This window comes from Egretta garzetta, unplaced genomic scaffold (genome assembly GCF_000687185.1).
Source record: "Egretta garzetta isolate BGI_Z169 unplaced genomic scaffold, ASM68718v1 scaffold847, whole genome shotgun sequence".
Classification (NCBI taxonomy): Eukaryota; Metazoa; Chordata; class Aves; order Pelecaniformes; family Ardeidae; genus Egretta; species Egretta garzetta.
Window position 1 is genome coordinate 144,192 of NW_009260364.1, and position 23,889 is coordinate 168,080.

A 23,889-nucleotide genomic window follows, 5' to 3' on the forward strand; every position below is an offset into this window, starting at 1 on the left:
TTACACAGGAGCAGTGGACCAGCTTGCTTATTCTGAAATAGTCAATGAATGCCTGTGGCACCTCCTCGTACACATCTGGAAGGGTTAACACTTCAAACTTCTGCCCCCTGTTTGGGATGGGAGATAAACAGCCAAGAAAGAATCAGCTATATGCTTTCCATAGAACATGCCAATAGACAACCTTCTGGCTCCTGGTCCTTGGGATGGCTCACTGCCCAGCATTCCTAGTGATCCAGAAACACAATGTTTTCACAATACCTGAACCAGTACAGTTAAATTTAGATTCTGATCAGCCTGGCAGGCTGCCCACATAAAAGTAAAGGGTTACGGGCGTGCCAGCTGGTCCCCTGTCACCAGCTCTGGCTTCTGGAAGGCAGATCTCCTTCCAGAGAGCACAAATCCTCTGAAGAGATGGGTTGAGTAAGGCTGTGGGTTTTCAGTTACCCATGCAAAGGAGCATGGCAAAACAGATTTCCTTGGCCCCACGCATGCTTTACAACCCTGTTCCAGGGCAATGCAGACAGTGACAGAAGGAACTTCCAAAGGCTCTGTGGTGGTCCAGCTTGGTGTAACCTAAGAAGTCATCCTCTTCAGCTCTCTGCCCCCAGCTCTCTGCCCAGAGGTTTCCTCCCCAGCACCAGTGGTGGCAACAGCAGAGTTGGAGTGTTTGGTTCCCCAGCAACTGCAGTTGACTGTCTGGTATATCAATTTAAGTCACAGTCGAGTTCATGTTAATGAGCATGATGATCTGTGAACTCTGCTAGTGGAGGAGCCAGCTGCTCTGCTGCTGCTGCTGCTGGGGAAGGAGCAGCCACCAGCAGTGCTGGTGGTGGGCAGGTAGGAGAGGCAAGGTATAAGTTCACCCCAGCCTGGTTTGGTGGTGGGGACGCAGCTCCCTCAAGCTTCGTCAGGGTCCTGCTTCATTCTACTTACTGAGCACAAATGGAGAGGAAGCAAAAAAAGGGAGGTGTGGGAGTGAGGATTGCTGCTCTTACTCGCCAGAAAGGCTGTATAGAAGCACAGCTGGGAGTAAACTACTTCACTCAAGAGGGTGAAGTAAAGGAGAAAGGAAGAGGATCTTGAGTAGAAAACTGGAATCCCCTTCTGTTACCTCTCGTTCTCTTGTCTGCTCTCAGCACAAGGTATATTATCACCTTTCAGTTTTTAAAATTTTTTTTATCAGGAGCTTTGAAATATGCAAAATGCTATGTCTCCTTTCAATTCTGACCTGCAAACCCCCTATCTGATCCAGTTTTGTAAGTGTCCTAGCTGAATGTAAAGTAATATCTCCAATTTTTAATACCTTAATGACTTGGAAAATGTGACTTGATTAAACTCCAGAGCCAAGAAAGAATACGTTTTTTGAAGAAGACTGTTAATGAGTCTGCTTCATCTGTCTTGAAATTCAGACTTTCAGTAAATACAAAGATTCCAAATACTGATACATTAATGCAAACTGCAGCCCTAAGTTTCCTCTCATGGGACAGTAGGAGCCAGGTCCTTGTCTGACCAAAGGACAAGAACAACTACAGAGCACAACAAAAATGGGACTCAAAGTCCTAAGTAGCTCAGTCCCTACAGATACGTAAAAGTAAATTTATTCATTCTCAAGTTGAATCTCCAGAAAAATGTCTATGCCTCTCGAGTTTCTTTGTACTCAGTGTTACTTTTTTCATCAGAGAGAGGTGGTAAGAGCTTCTTCATGTGACAAGTACTATGTGTGTGCCACATAACTGTGATAAATTAGTAAATATAAGGACTTCTTGAGAACAGGAAGCAGTACTACTGGAGGCTAAAGTGTCTGGTCGAGATTCAAGTGTTACCGCAGGATTTATATTTATGAGTTGCCACAAATTATTCTGAACAAAAACACTGGACACAATTCCCTCCCTGCTCCCTGAAACTCGACCAGCTGTGGGACTGCACTGAGACACAGACTTGGACTGCAATCCAGGAATAAAAGTTGTGGCTTGGATCTATACCTATACGTACACAAGAGAAGGACTGAACTTTTTATATCTACGAGTGAACGGTGCATGCATTTCACTTGTCTGGGTCTTCCTCGCACTCTCTGCTATCTCTGTCAGCTCCCTCACTCTATCCCCTGGCATGAATGCACAGCACATCCTCATGTCACTTAAATCACCAAAATCTGATATTACTTTTTTGGTCAAACTTATGCTAAATCATTTTTATAAATAGGAACATGAACGGCTGTTTTATAGACTAGAAAGAACAGTTGCAGGCAAAAAGACTATATGCTACCTGAACTTTGGTTACTAATCAGTTAAAAATAGATATTTGCTCCTTCTGCATTTACTTAAGTTTTCTCTCTATTAGCTAATGTGTATTGATGGAATCTCATCAGCTTTTTCATGACCATTTTGAGATGTGTGCTTGCCAAAACTGTTAAACTGTAGTCTTGCTCTCCAAAGCAATGTACAGCTGAGCTAAAAATGTCATGTGCTGGCTTTAAAACAAAGCAAAAATGAAAATTGAGTTTTGCTGCTGCATTCATTTCAGATCTCAGGATAACTTCCATAAAGGGTATAGGCCAGATTCTTAGCACATTGAAAACTGCATAGGTCCACTGATTCCCATGAAGCTGCATTGATTTACAGCAGCTGAGAATCTGGCCTAAAAAGCTCGGGGCTATATATCTATCTTATGTTATGTTAAAGTCCCTTGACCTCTTACTTGATTGCCTTGCTCCAGCGTGTGATGCTAGTGTAGGTAAATTATACCTCTGCTGGCCACTAAGCTTGCTGTTCTAGCAACATTAATAACCTCAAGGCTTCTAATTTTCTTACCAATGCTTACTAGACCCCCTGTGCAAGCCTCTGGGGCTGCTCTGACAATAATCCCAATATATTTTGTTTTGAATGAAAATAAACTTTATTGCAACTTGTGCTGGAGGCAGACCCACAAGCCTACGCTCTAGAATGCCTAGTAGGCAGCTGTGTAATCATTAGCAATACTATAGGGAACAGCACTAGGATCAGTTCAGAAGGGTTCTTCATCCAGCTGGGACTATAATTTACAATGCCACCATCGCTACAATAACAAGGTAGCAGAGGGAAAACACTCTGGAAGGGGTGGCAGTGAAATTCAGCCATCGCAAGGTGTGGTCTTTGGGGCAAAACCTTTAATTGGCAGAAGGTTCACTAACTGTTCTAGTAACCTCAGACCTTCACCTTTCATTAAATCTAAATCTACAATCAAAATGAGCTTGCAAGGGCATCCACGTAGGAAGGGCTAGTAGGAAACATCCCATCTTCCCATGTAGAACCAGAGATTCTGGTGTCCTGGACCCCTTTCTCATCAGGTTCCTCTTGCCCTTCTGCCCCACCATCATGCTCATTCCACCATGTGGGACCTGCAGCTCTTCTTCTTGCACAACACAAGAAGCAGTAGGAGCAGTAGCAACCTGTCAGGTTTTGTTTCTCTTTCGCATCCAGCTCACCCCACCTTTTCTTTTACCTTATTTTTATATAGTACATCTGGTTTACATCTATGAGTTTTTCTTGTAATCACTAAGGTCATCTCACACAGGTCACTACTGGTCACTTTTATCAAAAACTAAGCTATGGGCCAATTTTACAACCGAAACCATGATGCTGAAGACGCACAAATTTTAGTTTGAAATCTGCTGTGATTACATGGGATCACAGGCTGTTCTCTGATTGGAAGAGCATAACCTTCAGAGGAGGGTTTTCCCTTTTTGCAGGCATGCTCTGTATCTGCTGTGAGTTCACGGTTACTCTAACACCCACCCCCATTTGGGGAGCTAATTAGCTGAAATAAAAATTTTCACTTTTGAAAATTGTGAGCCCTTCACCCCTCTGTATTCCTGAAAGTCCCCTGAATGTCTTAATAGGGTGCAGCTTTTCAAGGGCAAAGACTGTAGGGTTTGAATGAAGGGTTGCTGCTTTTTATCAAATGTTAAATCAGCATAATTTGCTATTCATGTTGTTAATATTTTTTTTCCCCTCTTAAAAAAAAAAAAAACAAACCAAAACCGAACTCCTTAAGCTTTTTCTAGCAGTTTGTGATCCTCTCTGAACGTTCTTGTGACCCCTAGAGCAGTCATGACCTGTAGTGCAAGGAGCACTGCCAACATCCAGGCAAAGCAAAGGCAGAAGGAGTAGGAACACACACAGATGCAGTCCAGGTTTTAAGACTTGCAGAAAATGCCTTGAAAAAGTCACCCAGCTTTACCACCACCACACATCCTTACTTAGGTGACTAATCTTAGCTGTTTCTAAATTGGCTTCATGGACTGACCGCACATGGTGGTGCATTGCATTGGTGGAGACCTTGAGAACAATCTTCAGAACATTGCCACCTCTGACAGCAGAAGACAAGATGTTCTGTGGTCAGGTTGCTAAGAAAATAGGTCTGGTTAACAATACTATTGACCTGCCAGCTCCTTCCCTCAGTTTCAAAAGCCCAGTTCAGCAATTCAGCAGGTGGTTACAAAAGTTTCTGGAGAGGCCTCTAGTTTACAGGAGGTAAGGATTATCTTCTCTGATGGTAAAAATGTCAGATAGAGTACCACTGGAATCCTTATTCAGTAATTGGGAACCTCAAGGAAAATAACATATTCTTAGTTTTCCTCTAGTGCCAGAAATGTGTCGCTTCAGAGTGGGAAAGGAGCCCATTCCAAAAAGAAACCCATCACTAGACAACACATGGTTTCCAGAAGAACACTGGGCAAAGCTATATCTAAATAATTAATTTTTATTTAGTAAATTGGTTTGTTTTATCATCTGCTCCATCACTTGTTCATGCTGCTGCATTGAACTGGTTTGCTGGTTTCCTTAGTCTATTGAATGACCTCAGTTATGTCTCAGATCCTGTGCATTTGTCTGGTTTCTGAACTGATCATACAAAGCTGGTGGTGTCCACCTACCTTATAAAGCACTGAGATGTCTGACTGAATGTCTGTCGGAGTAATGAGAACATGGGATACATAACTACAAGTCTGCATGCTGGTCTAGTTCTGCCTTGTCCCTTGGCTTTGACAAAGCTATTTGACTTCTCCAGGTCTCAGTTTACCCAGCTGAAAAATGAAAATCTGCTTTTTTCTTATCCAAACCAAACCAAGCCAAACTCGCTAAATAATTCTAGATCAATCTCAAGCTACAGGCTTGATGTGAATAGACTGATGAGAATCTACAGCTCACTGGTGATAGAGAAGCTCAGAATTAATGATGATCATGTCTCCACCTTTAAAATGAATGAACTGTAGGCCAAACTTACTTTTTATACTTAACATGTTCTTCTTTCCCTGGAAATAGTATTGTCCAGAACACCAACAGACCTTGGTAAAGGGAATTGGTAAACATTGTCTGTTACAATAAATTGTTGCAAATGTCAAGGTAGTTAAATGTCAAAATGTAACTAAATGTCAACTATGAACTTCCACAAGCATTCACAAGTACCAGGGTTACAATGAAGATGGTCCAAAATTCTTCAGGCATAAAACCCCAGAGGTTTTCATGTCAGTTACAAGGTCTTAAGCAAACTCTTAAAGAACAGGAAAACAGTTGCCATATATATCTTCTCATCATGCTTTTTTGGAAATGCATCATACTCATAGAAAAGGCACGCAAACCTACAACCAGAATTCATGACTAAATCACTCTCATCAGCCTCGAGGGGATCCATGGGGAAATGCGGTGTCCCAGGTTGTCAAAGAAGACTTCCAGGCAATGTCATTTCCAGGCAATGTCATTTCCAGGCAATGTCATAATAAAAACTTTGAACCCATGAGAAGATCTGACTTAGCTGACACTATGCTGATCATTACTAACTGACCAGAGAAGATACAAGTACATCTTGGTTATAGGATTCTGATTACTTCAGCTCTAATTCTGTGTGTGATAAGGATTCAAAAACTGATGCTAAGCTCATTATCATGTTAAAACCAGCACTTTCTAGTCAAAGCGAGGCTTGGATAAATGCTTTGCCAGCTAATGGAAAAGCAGCTTACAGGGTTTGGATTATGAAATCAATGTGTACTTAGCCCTACAGAGTTTCTTTATTTCTAACATAAGTTTTTCATTAGCCCAGATTTTTTCCTAGTTGAGTCTTATTTGATTTTTATGGCCTGGGGTCTACTCACACATAAAATGGGAAGTGGTATAGTCTTGCTTTTGTCTGCTGAAATGTGAGATAAGGTATTGTATGAAGAGCTTGTCTTTAGTGTTGCTTGGATTTTGAAGTTATTTTGCTATGGTTTATGCCTTGACATGTAGTTAACAAACTTCACAAACAATGTGGTTACATCCAGTGAACAGGTATCTGAAATGGATCAGTTCATGCATCCATGATGTGAAAGAGAATACAAATAAAGTAACACAAACTGAACTCTGTGTAGTTGCCTAAACCTCAGCCAGATGAAACCTGAAAAAGGGCAACTTTTCAGTTCTTCCCATTGCCCAGGAACAGGCCACTCATCTGTCCTGGTAATGGGTGTTCACGTGGATAATCATGGTCAGCTATGGCCACCAGTGGTTGCCACAATACTTTGTTAAGAAACTCGATCTTGACTGATGTCTGTATTTTGTTTTTTCTTGAAACTGAAAGGACACAATGGAGAACTGATGACCATCTGTCTGGCTGACTGACTGATTCCAGGGCTAATCGAAATTTATGGTTTGTGAGATGAAGTCTTCAGGGCAGATCCAATTTGCATTGTTGAAGCCTTTAGGTAGAACAAACACAACACAAAATCACATTTGAAATAGTAATCCCACACCTACATACTCATGTCTTTAAAGCTCAGTGGTTACATGTGTCATGACACTGCGTGGTTTCTCTCTCTCCACTTCACCTTATCAATCACCCATCTATTTATCAGCCTCTAATCTTGGTTATGTCCTTAACTTTCAAAATGCTTGAAACTTATAATTTTCCAAGATTCCTTGGAAAGGAACATTGTGAGAAAACAATCCCATCTGGATACTCTTTAGCTCCTTTACATGGAAGCCTGTAGGATCTCCAGAAACCCCAGCCTTCAACAGTAAGGGCTCTTGTTTGTTAACTCTTAGCTATGATCTCTTCGCTAAGCCCACTGCTTCTTGGCTCAGGCAGATTGTGCCTGTACAAGTACTTTTCTCACTGCCCAGTCTGTGTGAATTCAGGCAGTTTAGTTTAGTAGTGGGAAAGAGCAGAAAAGGTCTGTTTGTACCAGTCTCAGCTGCACGTGGTGACCTTTCCTACTGTCTGGTGCTTGCCTGTACAAACGCTCATCTTTTATTCCACTGTCTCTGGACTAAACTTCCACCTTGATGGCAAACATTAATCTTAGGACAACCACAACATTTCAGCTGAGACAGATGCTTATTAATGAGCAGGCTGTTCTAAACCACACAGAAAAGAGAAAGGAAGGGGCACCCACCCCAGCAGTGACCAGGCTCAGCTGGGGAAGGGCAGGTAAACAGGGTCTGACTCCATACTTGCTTGTGCTCCACGCTGCTTTGCATCTCTCATGCCCTCAGCTAATCTGTCTGATTTTACACTGCAGTTTAGCACTGACTCTGACAAGCAATGCTCTGAGCTCAAGGCATAAAAAAAGTGATAGTTCTTTCCCAGCTGAGATTAGTCACTTGGAAGGAATTAATCTTAACCAATGTAAATGTCTACGTCTCAGCTAGCATCTCTTTATAGACAATGAATATCTTCATCTCAGTGTCACATAGACAGCTAAACAGATCCGATGGATCACACCCCACACCACAGATATCTGAAGTGAAGGAAGATTAATCTCTCCTTGCTAATGTAAATACCCTTTTCATATTTTGTGGCACCAATAACTTTAGCTATATGATAGTGTATTATGACACACAGAATAACAAGAGCTAGGTCTGAGTCACAGGTGTAACACAGGACTTCCACGGAGACGCCCTATGGTTCTGAAAACACTGAGTGTTTTCCCATGAACTGCGTGAAGCAAAGAGGGAACAAGTAATGTCTGAAACCTCTCTGCAAAGTGAGGTATTTATCAGACTAAGAAGAAGAATAAGTAAAACAGAGACTGTAAGCTAGAGCTCTGCAATCAATCTTGCTTAGATCAAGGCATCGCTCTAGTTGGTTCAGAGGTTTTTGTTGTTGCCAAAGTGGGGGTACCAGCTGAATAACTCCACAGTGAAGACATAACCTTAATAAGTGAGATTTTTGCTGCTCCAACCACATCCCACTTCACCCTCCTCCCCCCTTTCACTTTTTCTTATAATCTGTCTTGAATTATTTCCTTGTGGGGAACTTCAGCTACCAGTGCTAATTGTATTACACATAAGAACTGCCATTGACGCCAACACAAAGGGGAACAAATTCTTTTTTGTTAAAATATAAAAATTCCCAGCTATATTTGAGCAGGACTACATTTGAAATTTATCTTGCTCACTCTATAACAAAAGTGACCTCGTGCCCATGTTTGCCTTTAACAGAAAGCTGAATGAACAGATTTGGAACCTCATGCCATAGCTGTAATAAGGAGACAAGGCAGAAAAGCAGGGCAAAGTTAACCCTAATACCAGGATTAATAACAAAACACAGTTGTCATGTGCTGTTTACTTGTTTTAACATCTGGAAGGGTTTGGGAGAGTTAAAGAAAAATCTTGTTTAATGTCTGATTTCCACTCTGCCTCATTTGCACTCATATGCTCAGTTTACACAGTTCCTTGCTGGCTCAATTATGTTTCTGGGAAGCTTGCATTTCTGAGACTGTGCGGGGGCTGTGTCTAGCAAGAACTTCACAAGACATTCTGCATCCTAATTCCCTTGTTCTTCTTCATCACATGGCAAAGGACAATGTCCAGCATGAGTTAATCCAGCATCACAGGTTATTTCTCCATAGCTTGCCTCTTGCCAAAGCAGCCCATTCTTAACACAAGACAAGCCTAAAGAAGGAAACAAATGTGTCCTAGCAAGAAGCAAGATGAATTCCTGACTGCAAAATTGGAAACAAAAAATGAAATATGAAAACAGAAACTTAAAATATATCTGACTCCAAAGTTCCTTTTTAGCTGTTCCAGTATCTTGGCTACAGTGAGTGCAAAGGTCTGGCAATGTAAGGCTGCTCCCTCTCTCTTCCCTTATTTCCCCTTCTTCTTTCTTCAAAGCCCGGCCTCACCTTGGAAAGCTTACTGAACTTACGTTTTCTCTTTCACTGTAGTTCGAGATACAGCTTGCTCCTTCTCTCTCCCTTGCTTTTATTCTTTGCCTGGTGCATACTGGAATTCAGTGTAAGTATATGAAGTGGGTTCTTCCCCTCTCACTGGGAGTTTTTTCAAGAGTACCTGCATGTTTTGGTCCTAAGACACCGCCTCTCTTCTGAATTCATTGTTTCTTTCTGTAACAACATTTCGAGGTTATCCTAATATTTTATAAGTCATCTGTTAAAACTGAAATTGTCCATTGTAAATTATCTCCATCATTAGAACTATTCATGTCCCTGTCGTGGTTTTACCCCTGTTGGCAACATATCACCACACAGCTGCTTCCTCACTGCCCCCCTCCCCAGTGGGATGGGTGAGAGAATCAGAAAAAATAGTAAAACCTGTGTGTTGAGATAAAGACTGTTTAATAGGACAGCAGAGGAAGAAATAATGATGATGATGATGATGATGATGATGATGATGATGATGATGATGATGATAATAATAATAATAATAAAAAATTTTATTATACAAAACAAGTGATGCACAATGCAATTGCTCACCATGCACTGACTGATGCCCAGCCTGACTCCGAGCAGCGATCACTGCCCCCCAGCCAACTCTCCCCCAGTTTACATACTGAGCATGACATCACATGATATGGAATACACTTTTGGCCAGTTGGGGTCAGCTGTCCTGGCTGTGTCCCCTCCCAGCTTCTTGTGCCCCTGGCAGAGCAGGGGAAGCTGAAAAGTCCTTGACTGGTGTAAGCGCTGCTCAGCAGCAACTGAACCATCAGTGTGTTATCAAGATTATTCTCCTAAATCCAAACGACAGCACTGTACCAGCTACTAGGAAGAAGCTTAACTCTATCCCAGCCAAAACCAGGATAGTCCTTTCTCTACCTCATGACTTCAAGGAAATGTCCTAGCTAAGTCATTCCCCCTCAGTTTTAAAGGATGGAATGAGATGAAGGAAAGAAGGAAGAGGGGTGAAAAAAGGGTAAAGGAGGTGATGTATTTTTCTTTTATTTTCTCCCCATCAGTTATATGTTCTCTTTCACACCAGTGTCCCATCAATTTTAAGTAGCTAACACTATGGGGATGCTGACCATCTGAGTTGTCTCATTTACCCTAGTGTGTTTCTGTGAGCAACAGCTCCCTGATCTCTTTGTGCCATGGGAGCTCTTCCTGCTAGAGGCCAGGGCTGTGTTTCCCTGAGGTGCACAAGCTTTCCCTTTCATGTCATCTCATAAGCAATACTGTTCATTACAGTGAGAAAATGCAGCACACGACTTGTCATTCATTCTCTCCCCAAACCTTAAGACGGCTCTTGACCTTTTTATTCCTCAGTTCAACTGGAGAGTCATTTAAGTCAATATAACTGGTGTTTTAAGCCTGCTTATGATCTGCTTCTTCATGATGCCTGCAGTGTTGTCATGTTTAAGCTTGTGATATGCTTTGAGACTCTGAAGAGTTAAATTTGGACAGAACATTCCTTAAATCTTACATATGAATGATACACACCAGAAAACATAGTTAATTCCTTGAAACTGCTACTAACCATTAGCAAAGGGTACGTTTTGTTGAACGACCTCTTCTCACCAAGTGCTCTGCAATTCCCTTACAAATCTGACCGCTTGAGAAGAAATCTCCTGGAGAAAAATCTCTGTCAGATTGCATATTGTTTGTTCACCATACATTTTTTTTATCTGAGGTATAATTTGTTACTATTTTGATACTGAATTCTGTAGCATCTCAAGCTTTTAAACTGCATTCAGTGAGAAGGATGATCAGAAACAAATACAACATTAAATGATGTACTGGTTGTTCTGGAAAACCCTTTTAGCTTCTTTTTCCTTTTTTTTTTTTTTTTAAATGGAGCTCTGAGAACAATAATGAAGAGCCAGAGGCTGCCCAAAGGTGTAAAGGAAAAAACTTAGTCAGTTCAATGTGGATTAGAGGGCATAGATGGATCACTAGAACTGTTATCACCAGTGACAGTTCAGTTCACCATCACTGGCAATTACAGCTAAGATGACAAAGGATGTGATCCTTGGAATAAATGGAAATACACTCATAAACTATAACTGACTTGAAATTAGACACAAAATCTATGTATGCATGTAAGTTATTTTATCCTTATAAAGCTACTTCTCTTGAGCAGGGAATTATTCTCTCTTTAATTGTCATTACCTGTATTTGCACTGTTTCTTATGCCTGTGATATTGCAAAACTAAAAACTTCATTCCAAGTGTCATACCTCTCTAGTATGACATAAGCTTACTGGCAGGATGAGAAAGCTAGTACTGATACACAGTTTTGCTTAGTGTGGCACAGAAGTTTCCAGACTGCTAAAGTGATACATAACAGCAGTAGCTGCCAGGTCTGCCTAGGTGGAGGCATTTAGCAGAGCTGCAGAGAGATCCTTCAGCTAAGTACTTGAGTGCAGAAACATCTTGGCTCTCCAGCCTCTGCCAGAACCCAGCTATTTTCAAGGTCTGTACTCCTGCCTGAGGATGTGGGAGCAGGTTCAGGAGCAAAAAGCCTCTGGGAAGTTAATGCTTGCTGAAGTGAACCATGCCTTAGGCAAATCTACGTTAAATAGATTAGGAGATGGGTTTGGGCAAGCGCATTTGGTGGTACATGGTAGGCAGATGAGGAGATTGGTGTAGGGGTGGGTCCTCAGTGTATTAAAGTTCTGCCATTTCAGCTGGTTGTGTGGAAGAAGCAACTGAGAGAAGAATATGGAAACGTGTCTCTTAGTGCCCATGTAGGCTTGAGCTGGAAGCTTTTGCTCTCTCTTGTGGTGCTTCTTGTCACCAACAGTGTTCTAGAGCACAGGATTCATCTCACCTCATTTTAACATCTGTATGTCAGAATTATGTGAAAATCCCCATTTTAACATCTGTATGTCAGAATTATGTGAAAATCCATCATTTAATTTTATGGAGGGCTGAGTCACTGTTTTCTTTGGTTTCTTTCTGGGTGGGTTCAGAGCTACAAGTTTTGCTTGTGTTTCAGGTCCAAATAAACTCAAAATCTCAAAATGAAACACAGTCAAAACTGCCAAATTTTATCTGGTTCCTTGTCAAAATCATGTGAGAACACAAAGCATAAATCGGCCAAGGTTCACTCAAAACTGTGCTTAAGGTTCACTCAGGAAGTCTAATATTTTTATTAAACATTAAATCACGTGAGTTGTACATAAATTGCAATAATGTAGAATATGTTTCTAGTGGTTCCATAAACCTCATTTTAGCACCTCATTCATCATTTTATCTGACAATTGGTCTCATTTGTGTTGTCCAGAATGAACTCAAAATTCCGCTGAACATGGTGATAATTTGATTAAATCCTAAGAATCAGCTTCAGAGTTGGATCCACTGGGCCAGATGAACAGAGGAAAATCTGACTGATTCCAGATCCCTCTAGAAGCACGAGTACTCCATCTCCCTCAGACTTTAGTATTTACCAAAAGCAAACAGATCAACAAAAAAATCCCATGTGTCCTTTCTAATTGCTTCCTAATGCATATAGTTCCCATAGCTGTTGTGTCTTAAGAGAGACGTACCCAGAGGCTATCTTTATATTTATCAGAATTATCTGCTACAATGTAAGACACTTTTTACTGTATGTAAAATTATATATATCAAATAGTAATTTCTCTGTTATACGCATAATTTTATTGCTGAGCATTTAGGCAGTGACACACATATCTTCTGATAAACATCTAGCACACTGCTCCAAAACAGCGTGAAGTGGAAAGGAGGCACTGCTTGATAAGCTCATTGTTTATGTTCTTTCTTGAGTCAATAGTGAGGGGTAAGTAGAATTGCAGAGTGCAACTCATTTCATCCTAAAATACATGTCTAAAAGATAGGGAATTAATTGTCCCGTGCATGTGTGTGTGTCTGTGTGCACTTCCCTTCCCGCCGACTTCACAGGGAGTCACAATGACCGGCACACACTACTTAAATCATTTAAGATGAATGATATTGCATAGAACCTTCAGATCTGAACATCACCATTTACAATTTTCCCTATCAGGAGAACATACATTGCTACCCAAAGCTGCATTTTAGCTAGGTCTAGCGCTCCAAGGACAATGCCAGTTACAAGTCTCTTTTAAGACTTGCATTTCTTATGTCCAACTCATTTATATGTTTTCAGAAATCCACACTGGAATAAAATAACAGAGAAAAAAATATGCACAGTTTTGATTAGCTAGTATTGGGGGTGAAATAGTTATTTTCTCTACTGTTGTATGTAATTTTTCTGTAATAAGAAGTAGCTCAAATGCAGAAACACTGGAGTCACTGAGAACATTTAATATGATGACTGATTGTTTAAAATATGCTGTGAAACACTTTGGGTTTAGAAATACTTATGCCCTGAAGACTATAATGAAGAATGGCTGCATTCCACAGCAAGAACAGTGTTTGGAAAGCTTAGCTCACTCCAGCCTACTCACAATGATGATAAATTGCATGTATCGTACACTGTATGCACAGTTTTTATGCAGGTGTTTTTGTTTTGTTTGGGGGGTTTTTTGCATCAAAAAACCCCAGCAAATGTCCTACATTCTTTTTTCCCCCAACTAAAAACATTTAGATCAATTCTTTCAATATCTCAGCACCTAAAATGCAAGTAGTACAACAGCTACATTAGCCTTGCAACAAGGATGAAAATCCTGCAGATTTGCTGATCTGTTCTGTCCCTAAATATCCTGCTCTGGAATGAAACAGGGAAAACTCCAGAATTACTTTGACCCCAGTGTTCACAGTGCTAACCCAGCTAGCTCTGTGCTGCCCTTTGCCTCTTCCACTGTGGGGCAGGAAGGAAATGAAACTGGGTTGCCATGGTAGGTCAGGTTGTATCTTCCATGCTCTTGCATTTACCAGGAACTAAGGCAAGGAGCAATTTCTTGCTGACCCCTTTTTCAGTGAAAACTGGTTACATTATCATTAGCAAGGTCAAAGACTTCTGCAATATTGACCTTGACAGGAGCAGCTTCAGGGGTTACGGATGTGAGCAAAAGACCATGTACTCCTCCCTCCTTTTCCTCCTCCAAAGAACAATTCCTTTATTCAGAGGGAAGCAATGGTGCAGAAGAGCATGGCTGGGTCATCTATGCCAGCCCATCTTCTTCCTAAAACCTGAACCTTTATTTGCTCATCTGTTTAGACATTGGTTTTACTACTCATCGGTGTAGGTTTTCCAGGGAATCATTCATCCATAGCTACTTGGTTATTTGGTTTTATATAAAGTAGTACACAGACCAGGGCTGGGTAATGAACCCAAGTGTGGAAGGATTGTACCTGGACATATTTTTCACCCAGACTGACTGGCACTGGCCCACTCTTTAGCTGGGGCATGGTCAGGAGTTAACGTGGTTTGAGTATTTATCTCAATATGATGGTTTGGAGGCAATGGAATAAAGAGAGCTTAACTATATCAACATAATACATGCATCAGAACTGAAAATGGTCTCTGGTCATTTTATTTACTAGCATAGATATAGTCAAAGTGTTTTATATGAAATATCCTTTGCTCACAATAATCCAAGAATCTGTAAATGTACAAACAGGTACGAGGTTTGTATAGATGCACACAATCTAATATACTTTTCAGAAACTAAAATGTTTCATTACAAATTTACTGGCATGAACAAACAAGGCTTACTCAGTATTAGGTTGAAATTCTTAAATCACTGTTTCAATCAGGAACAAAACTTTAGGGAGCATGGAATGCAATATTTCTGGCCACGTGCTGCAAAACTGAAAGTGTTGCAAATGATTTCCTAGAACTTTGTTCCATGCTATGCATTTTGTCTGAAATGTTTTACCAAAGAGAAACTCCAATTTTCCTCACAGCTCAGACAACAGGAAACAATGCAGTAAAAGAGTTTAGCTTTGTTTTGTTTTTCATGCCCCCAAATTGCACTGAGCTAACTGCATTTTACCTTGTATTCACAGAGCATTTCTTCGTATTTATGTGCAACATATCCAAGAGGCTCATCTATTTAATTCTTTATTCTTTTCTCAAACCAAAAGTATGGGAATTGTGCAAAACTGTAAGCAGAATAGAGAGACTTTGTCAGAAGCAATTTGGTTATAGATTATTTTTGTTTTGTTTCCTTTTGCCTCCACTAAAGCCATTAGCACTTAATAATACAATGTAATTCACTGATTCCCCTAGTCAAGGAAAGACTGTAGGCATTGTAGGCACAAATATGTTGTGGGTGTGGGTGTGTTAAATGAGGGTCTCTAACCTCAGAAATTATGCTCTCAACAACCAATTTAAAAGATAAAAGCGAATTTTCTCCTCCACCCTTTAGGAAGACAGTTAGGACTTCATTTGAAAGGGATTGCTTACCTCTTGAAGATGCTTCCTTGTGTGAACCTGGCTAGAGGCATTTCTGAGCAGCAGAGAAGTAGGAATTAAGTCACAGTCTCTATTCCCACCTGCCCTCTCCTCAACACTTCTAGATTGGGCAGATTTTTCCTTGGTGTTGTGGTTTTTGAAACTCCTACTATCTCTATGCATCACAAGGTGAAGCCCAAACAGCAAAACCAGGGTTGTGAGTTCCACTCACCTGCAGAGCACTTGGGAATTTCAAAAACTGCAAGGTAGTGTGTTATGGAGTGTCATCCTGTCCTATCCATTGCCTTTTTGTAGAGGGAACACCACCACCACAAACCACCAAAACCCCCAAACAAAACCCGAATCCCCACAAATGAGGCTTGTTATGCCTTGTCTTATGTGAAAAAAAAAAAAAAAAAGAACAACCACAAAACTGCTTAGTAAAATAAAATTCTGAAGAACTTAACTCACAAAACCCTCAACAGAGTATGCTTCGCTTACTGTAAGGAGTTCATAAATTCTTTTCTGTACAGCCCTTTTTGTGTGATATCAACAGCTTTCACAGACACAGACCTGTAGCAATGCTGACCCATCCAGTATAAAGCAAACTGATCTATAATTGAGCATGGCTAAGAGCGTGCTTATTCACCAAGCAGCAGTCCCAGAAAAGATCTCCATAGACTACATGTCACTGCTCAGCGTAACTAAGGTTATAACAACATGGTCCTTTATGAACCCATGTGACAAAATAATGAAAAGTATTTGGAGTGAACAGGTTCTAATTCTGCTTGCTAGGATCAATAAACCATCTTGACTGTCCCTCTTGTAATTCGTAAATGAACCAGAATTAACTTATTCACAACTACAGTCCCATGACTGAAGACTGTCTACTATTTATTCTTTTAGAGCACTTTGTGACATGGTTATGGTGGGACATAACATATTACATTTAAGTCACAGAATACAGCTGAAGAACTGAAGCCAAACTCAACTCAACTGGCTCTGAAATATGATTAAGCCTGCAAAATGTGTTTTAGGAAGAGCAGTTTAAATGCTAAACACAAGTGCAGTGTCTCTGTGACTCTGACCTCATAAATATCCATATAATCATTCTAATTTTTTGTAGATTGGTGGGTTTCTCTCTAGGTCACTAATTCTTATACATGCTTCAGCTAGATAAAAAATGATATTTAATAAACCTCAGAAATGATATCAGGAAAAAAAAACCCCACCACACCACACCAACTAGCTACAGCCAAAAACCCTTCAAGAAATTAGCAAAGTAAAATAACATGTTGTGAATTATGCTGGGGTATTTATTTATTTTTGTTAGTTTGATTGGTTAATACAAAAACCTCATAGATAAGGTGATTACAACACAAGAATAGTAGCCAAAGTCCTGGCACAAACCACTAAAATCCCCACCTCACTTTCTTCAAGGTCAGCATCATTCCCAAGCCAAATTTCATAAAAAGGATATACTCCTTGAAAACAGAGCAGTAAGAAAGGGATCACTGGAGACCTAGAGTCTGGCAACCAAATTCCAGGAAATTCTTTTGAAAAAGTGACTAAACTGGAAGCTGAGAGAGGCCTTCCTGAGTTTTGAAGGGGAACCTGTATCATGAACAGTGTACTCGTCACAGAAAAGCAGTTTTTTCTGTCACAGAATCACACAATGGCAAGGGTTGGAAGGGACCTCAGGAGATCAGCCAGTCCAACCCCCCTGCTAAAGCAGGCTCACCCAGAGCAGGTTGCACAGGACATCATCCAGATGGGCTTTGAATATCTCCAGAGAAGGAGACTCCACAACCCCCCTGGACAGCCTGTTCCAGGGCTCTGTCACCCTCAAAGTAAAGAAGTTCTTCCTCATATTCAACTGAAACCTCTTATGTTTCAGTTTGTGCCCACTGCCCCTTGTCCTTTTGCTGGGCACCACTGCAAAGAGTCTGGCTCTGTATTTGTGACATCCACCTTTAAGGTATTTGTATGTGTTGATGAGGTCCCCTCTCAGTCAGTCAACCATTTTTTTAAATTCAGATAATAAATGCTATGCTATGGAAAGCGCAATAGCGACCCTAGAGATTCCCCCTCCAGTCCAGTTAAATAACATCAGCTGTATACAGTCCTAGGAAATGACACACATTGCTCCATCCTGGAGAGTCCTGTCAAAGATTAACAAATGATGCACCAAAATAACTGTTTACCACATATGGGTACTGGTTAATTTTATTGCAAAGGTTAAATGAATATGATGTGTAGATTAGGGCTTCAAAATGAGGTAGCAAAACCCAGCTTTTCCTGGCAGGCCAGGGAGTTTCTAGCAGAGGCGTCACCAGCAAGCACTCTTCAGTTCTTCATTCAGGCTCAACTACCCAGAAGAATCATGGAATCATTTGGGTTGGAAAAGACCTTTAAGATCATTGGGTCCAACTGTAAACCTAACACTGCCAAGTCTACCACTAAACCATGTCCCTAAGTGCCACATTTACACACTTTTTTAAATACCTTCAGGGATGGTGACTCAACCACTTCCCTTAACAGCCTGTTCCAATTCTTGACTACCCTTCCAGTGAAGAAATTTTCCCAATATCTAATCTAAACTTCCCCAGGTGCAACTTGAGGCTATTTCCTCTCATCCTAAAGACAAGAGGAAAGAAGATGCCAGCTTCTCCAGCTCTGCCATTGTACTGAGCTGAGGGGTTCAAGGCATCCATACAAGGCAGGGAGAAATGTTCTAGAACCTATAGGAGAGGCACATTCCTCTGCAAGAGCAGCTGGGGGCCAGACAGGACACTCTGGGGCATTTTGTGTTACTTCAGAAACCTTTGTTTCTGAATATGACTTGTTTCCTCTGTGGTCATGATCTAAGTTATCATATATATATTTTTAGCTGATGAAATTAAAACTGTGCTTGAATCATGACCCTGACCATGAATGTGATGATGAAATGTCAAAACACTTTTCCCCTTTCAAGTCGCCCCCACCTCAAATCAAAAGCAGCTCGTACCTTTTGGGAATAATTAGGATGATATTGGCATGGTGACACTATAACTCACACTATAACTCACACAGGAACACACACTATAGTATTAGCTGGATCAATCCATATAGATTACTTTGTACTAACAGAAAATAGATTGTTTTTTTCCTCCTAGACTGCCCTTTACCTAAAATTGTATAGTCTTGTAACTCCCTTTTCAATTAAGAAAACAGGTTGTGCCTTTTTCTATCTGGTCATGAGAATATCTAGCTACATAAATATTCTTTCCTGAATATCATTACTAAATGATTAAAAGGGGAATAATTTGTTGTGTAATTAATTGTCTTCAAGAAATACATAAGCTGCCTCAGAAACAGTAAAAAATGTAAAAAGCTTACTGCCACTTTGACAATGAATGAGCGTTTACAGCGAATAATAGTTGTATTCTAACCAAATGGTAATGTTAACTCTTCCATTCAAAATATAATAAAAAATGAGAATGAGTGTTTGTGTCCAACTACCTATGCAATTCTTACGCTGCGTGATACAGAAAATTACCCTGGTCATGATTTGACCTTGTCATAATTTGCTCTCAAAGGCTGATTATCTCTGTTCCCTGCAGCTGGAAGGAAATGTTTTCCAGCTCTTAGAAGTCACTCTCCATACTAGGCAAAGCTACCTAGTTGCAGTTTTTAATTCTGGAAGGATGGCAGTCAGTGGATTGATGGAAAGAAATGCTCAGTGACTGAATACTGCTTATGTTTCTCCCACAATGTGCTGTAAGATTTATATGACGAAGTTTAAAACAGTCCGATTTTCCTTACACTACAGTTCATTACCTCATTCATTTATTCACAGAAGGTTAAATTATATCAAAGAATTGATGACAGATTCTCCAGTCATAAACATAACTCTTATCTGAGAACAAATCATGGCAAACTGGAAGAAATGTGAAAGGATTTCATTTAGTGATGTACATTAGTTCTCAAATATCTGACTTCAGACTTTGATTTCATCAAACAAAATTATGTTAACCCAGTTTAACCACCTTTTCTTCCTTTTCAGGAAATTGTAGGGATTATTGAAAACTGAAATTTGATGAAAGGTAATATACGAGAAATATATAGTATTGAAAGATTCAGTAAAATATGTTATATCTTACAAATCCTGTGCTAGGAACTGGATTAAAGTTCTATTTTTAGATGCTACTTCTCTTCATTTCTTAAAGCTTTTATGCCCATTCTTACGTCACTTGCAGAAGTAGAACCAAAATTTTCCTTGTATAAAAAGGTAAGAACAGATTGTAAACACTCAAAAAAATTTGAATATTAACTTCCTGCTAAAATTAGTTTCAAATGTAAATTTAAGGGGTTTTATAAACTGGTTTCAGAAGGCAAAGATGAAATAAGAAGCATTATGGACATTAAGTACCATTTTAATTAGCAAGTTGAAATTAACGATCTCAAAATTCTGTATTTGAACACGGTATCAAGGTACACTTGAGAAAAAATACATGGTATGCTAAGGGTTTTTTTTTCCTCCTGAATAACATTCAAAATAAAGTATTGTCCACCATTTTTCATATGACTCTGCTTTTTTTTCCTATCCAGGCAAGACAGAAAGTGACTGGTGGGATAGAACAAGGAGTTCAGGTTGTCTCCTTTATATTCACAGATGCATAAAACCACCCTGCTCTTCACTCTGCTTTAATCAAGCTTTTCCAGAGTAGGTTATGAACCTAACAAAAGTGTTTTTGTGGCCTGTGTCCGAAGCAGATGAGCTCCCAGAAAGGAAAGAAGGGATCAAGTATTTATTCTCTGCCAAAGCACACTTATCCTTCCACCTCTTTCCTTATCTCATTTATGCTGGTCCTTGGCAGGCAGAAGGGTGCAGCTTTCTTGTCTACCAGCTTCCCCTCAGAAGACTGTAGGCAGCACCCTTTCCCTGCACTGTGACAGCTACCTACGATGAACAACCCGTGGCACAGAATTGAACCCTGACCTTGCTAGGGTTGTAAAATAGTAGCGACGTGAAGGCTTTGTTCAGAATTATCCCAGTCAGGTACAAAGGCCTGGATACCTGTTTCCCACTGATTGCAAATCAGCTGTCTAAATGCCATTTTAAATCTGGACTGTGAATACTACAGTTGAAAAATCACGCCGCCTTTTGCTGTAATCCACATGAAGACGGTACTGTCTTGTAAAAAACAGTTCCTTCTTCACTGCCTAGCTCAAACCCTGATTCATTTGAGCTCAGTAAAAGTAATGACATAGTCTTCTTTGCAAGAAATTTTTCTTGCTTTACAGATGGTTCTTTTGTGTGTGTGCATGCATGCACATGTGTAGACAACCATCTATTTCAGCTGAGAATTGATTAGAATCAGTATGTGCAACATCATCATGCTCATAACTTGAAATTAATGAAGATCTGCTAAAGCAAATCTATTTACTTCCAGGGACTGACTATTGGAGTAAATTCTTCACTGGTGTCCAATAGGGAATATGCCAGCAAGAACTTGGCCATAGTCACCATCTAAAGAACACCAAATGAATATGTGCTACTGAAAGTGAGTAATGATCAAAAAATCAGGCCTAAAACTCCTAATGGATATTAAATAGTTTGATCCTGGCATTTAACCAAGACGACTAGGAGAGACAATGCCAACTATTAAAATAAAAAAATTACTTTTACATCGCATTTATTACTCTCATATTTTTCTGAGTGCTGTTGCAATCTTTCTGACCTGTCATGATAACTTGTTTCTGGTTCTTCCTCTGTTTCTGTTGATCGAAGGGGCTCATTCTATACCCACTAATAGTGGGGGGAGATCTTTCCATGACTTCAGTGAACTCTGGATCAGATCTCACATTTTCTTAAACTTCCACATCCTTTGAGACCCCGGTTCTCACATTTTGAGTTAGACAATATTGTCTTCACAAATGGATATTTTTTTACTATGAAAATCAGTCTTTTCTTCTTGTTGACGAAAGTGATGCCAGCCCCATTATTTATATCACATTTAGCAAACCCACTGGAGTTAAGCAAATCTGGAACCCTCCAGGAGATTGACTGCCTTGATGAGTGTAGCATAAGTCACCCAGGCTGAGGCCATTCGCTCAAATATTTCCGTGTGTAGATATTAAGTTACAATATACTGTAATGGAATTAACAGTGCATGCCCCAAGTCAGGTGCAATGAATGAGCTCAGGTTCAGTACCAATAGTCACACTCATACATACAACATCCCTTTGCTTTCAAAGGGACATGGATTATCTCAGATATTTAGACCAAGTTCTCTGTAATTTCACATCCCTGGGACACCATTGTCTTCTTTTGCTGTAGCCTAGCTCTAACTCTGCAGGTAAAATTGATCCCAGCCTGTAATTACTTGCCTCCATCTCTGCCAGAAAGGATGGGACACATGACCCCACACTAGGACCGTTTGAAGAAGCGTGTCTGTTACTGCTATAATGGCTGACTCTTTTGAGTTTAAAACCAGATCTGCTCTCCATTAATGGTCCTCTTTTCAGCTTAGAAGACTATTACCCAAACATGTGGTTGCATTTTGTAGTTTTGGACCCTAGGAGGAGAGGGAAGGTGAGACAAATTATTTAGTGCATATGAGGCACCTTACAAAGTATTGTTTCATGTGGGTCACTTGTTTCTGTGGATTGCCTCTGGACAGAACATGCAGAACTACTGTGCCATCACTTAATAAACACTACTGCAGACAGTCTTTATGTTTTCCATATTACTTACTCGTATTATAGAGGAGAAAAGATTGGTGGTATTTCTCCCACCTTCCCCAGTAAGTCTCAAATGATTCTTTAATCTGGCCAAAATAGAAAGAGCATTATCCCTTAAAACATGGCCTTTTCTGAATACTGTACTAAAATATCAATACATTTCCTAATGCAAAATAATTAACCAACCTGCACAGGAGCCATTTCTTCACTTGAAATCCCCTGATTTAATTTTTTTTTTTTTTTTATGTACACAACAGCACTAATCTAAAAAACTTCCAAACTTTCGTTGTGGAAATAAGTGTTTTTCACATTATAAGTATGTAAAACAAGCTTCTGAAACTTCTTTATGTCTAATTCATCTAATTTGATGTTGCCCTCTAATCAGTTACAATCATTATTTTCCCTGTGCTCTTTGGTTCAGTCATCATTCATCAAATCTCAGCGTAAAAGGAGTTTTTACAGCTGGGTCATAAACCAAATCAATGGAAATGTTGATGCAGCATTAACTATATCAATCCTAACAGGTGTCGCTATAATAACCCTTGTAAAAGAAACACCTCTCTGCAGCTCACCAGCAGGCTCCAAGGAGTGTGCTAAAGTAGGGAGCAGGGAATAATGAGTAATTAGGGTTTTCACTAACCAGAAAGATAGGTTCTTTCAATTTCTGTCCATTAAAAGTCACACATGTAAGCATTATGGTAATATAGATCTCAGCTGCACACTTCCAGTAAACTTATGACGAAATATTAAAAACCAACCACAAAGAGAAATTGCTAATCTTCCAATTACCCTACTCATTATATTCAACCCCATGAGCTCTGCTGCATATTTGCATGCAGGTGTCCATGTAAGGTATTTTTAGCAAGGAAAATGGTGTCTCTTGGAGTGATCAGTAGGAAAAATATGATGCTGGCCTGCTGTATTTATGGTTTAAATCACACTTTAGCAAATATCTTTGCATATTGTGTTAGGCTGGGATAGAGTTAATTTTTTTCCTAGTAGCTGGTGCAGTGTTGTGGTTTGGATTTAGTATGAGAATAATGCTGATAACACACTGACGTTTTAGTTGTTGTGAAGTAGTGTTTATACTAGTCAAGGACTTTTCAGCTTCTCCTGCTCTGCCGGGTGCACAAGAAGCTGGGAGGGGGCACAGCCAGGACAGCTGACCCCAACTGGCCAAAGGGCTATTCCAGACCATGTGACATCATGCGGAGTATATAAACTGGGAGGGAGTTGGCTGCGGGGCAGTGATCGCTGCTCAGAGTTGGGCTGGGCGTCAGTCAGCACATGGTGAGCAATTGCATTGTGCATCACTTGTTTTGTATATTCTATTATTATTATTACTACTACTGCTGCTACTACTACTATTATTTTTTCTCTTCCTTTCCTACCCTGTTAAACTGTCTTTATCTCAACCCACAGGTTTTACTCTTTTTTTCCGATTCTCTCCTCCATCCCACTGGGGAGGGTGAGAGTGAATCATAGAATAGAATCATAGAATCACTTTGGTTGGAAAAGACCTTTAAGATCATTGAGTCCAACCTTTAACCCAACCCTGACATCCCACCACTAAACCATGTCCCTAAGCACCTCATCTATCCTTCTTTTAAATACCTCCACGGGTGAGGACTCGA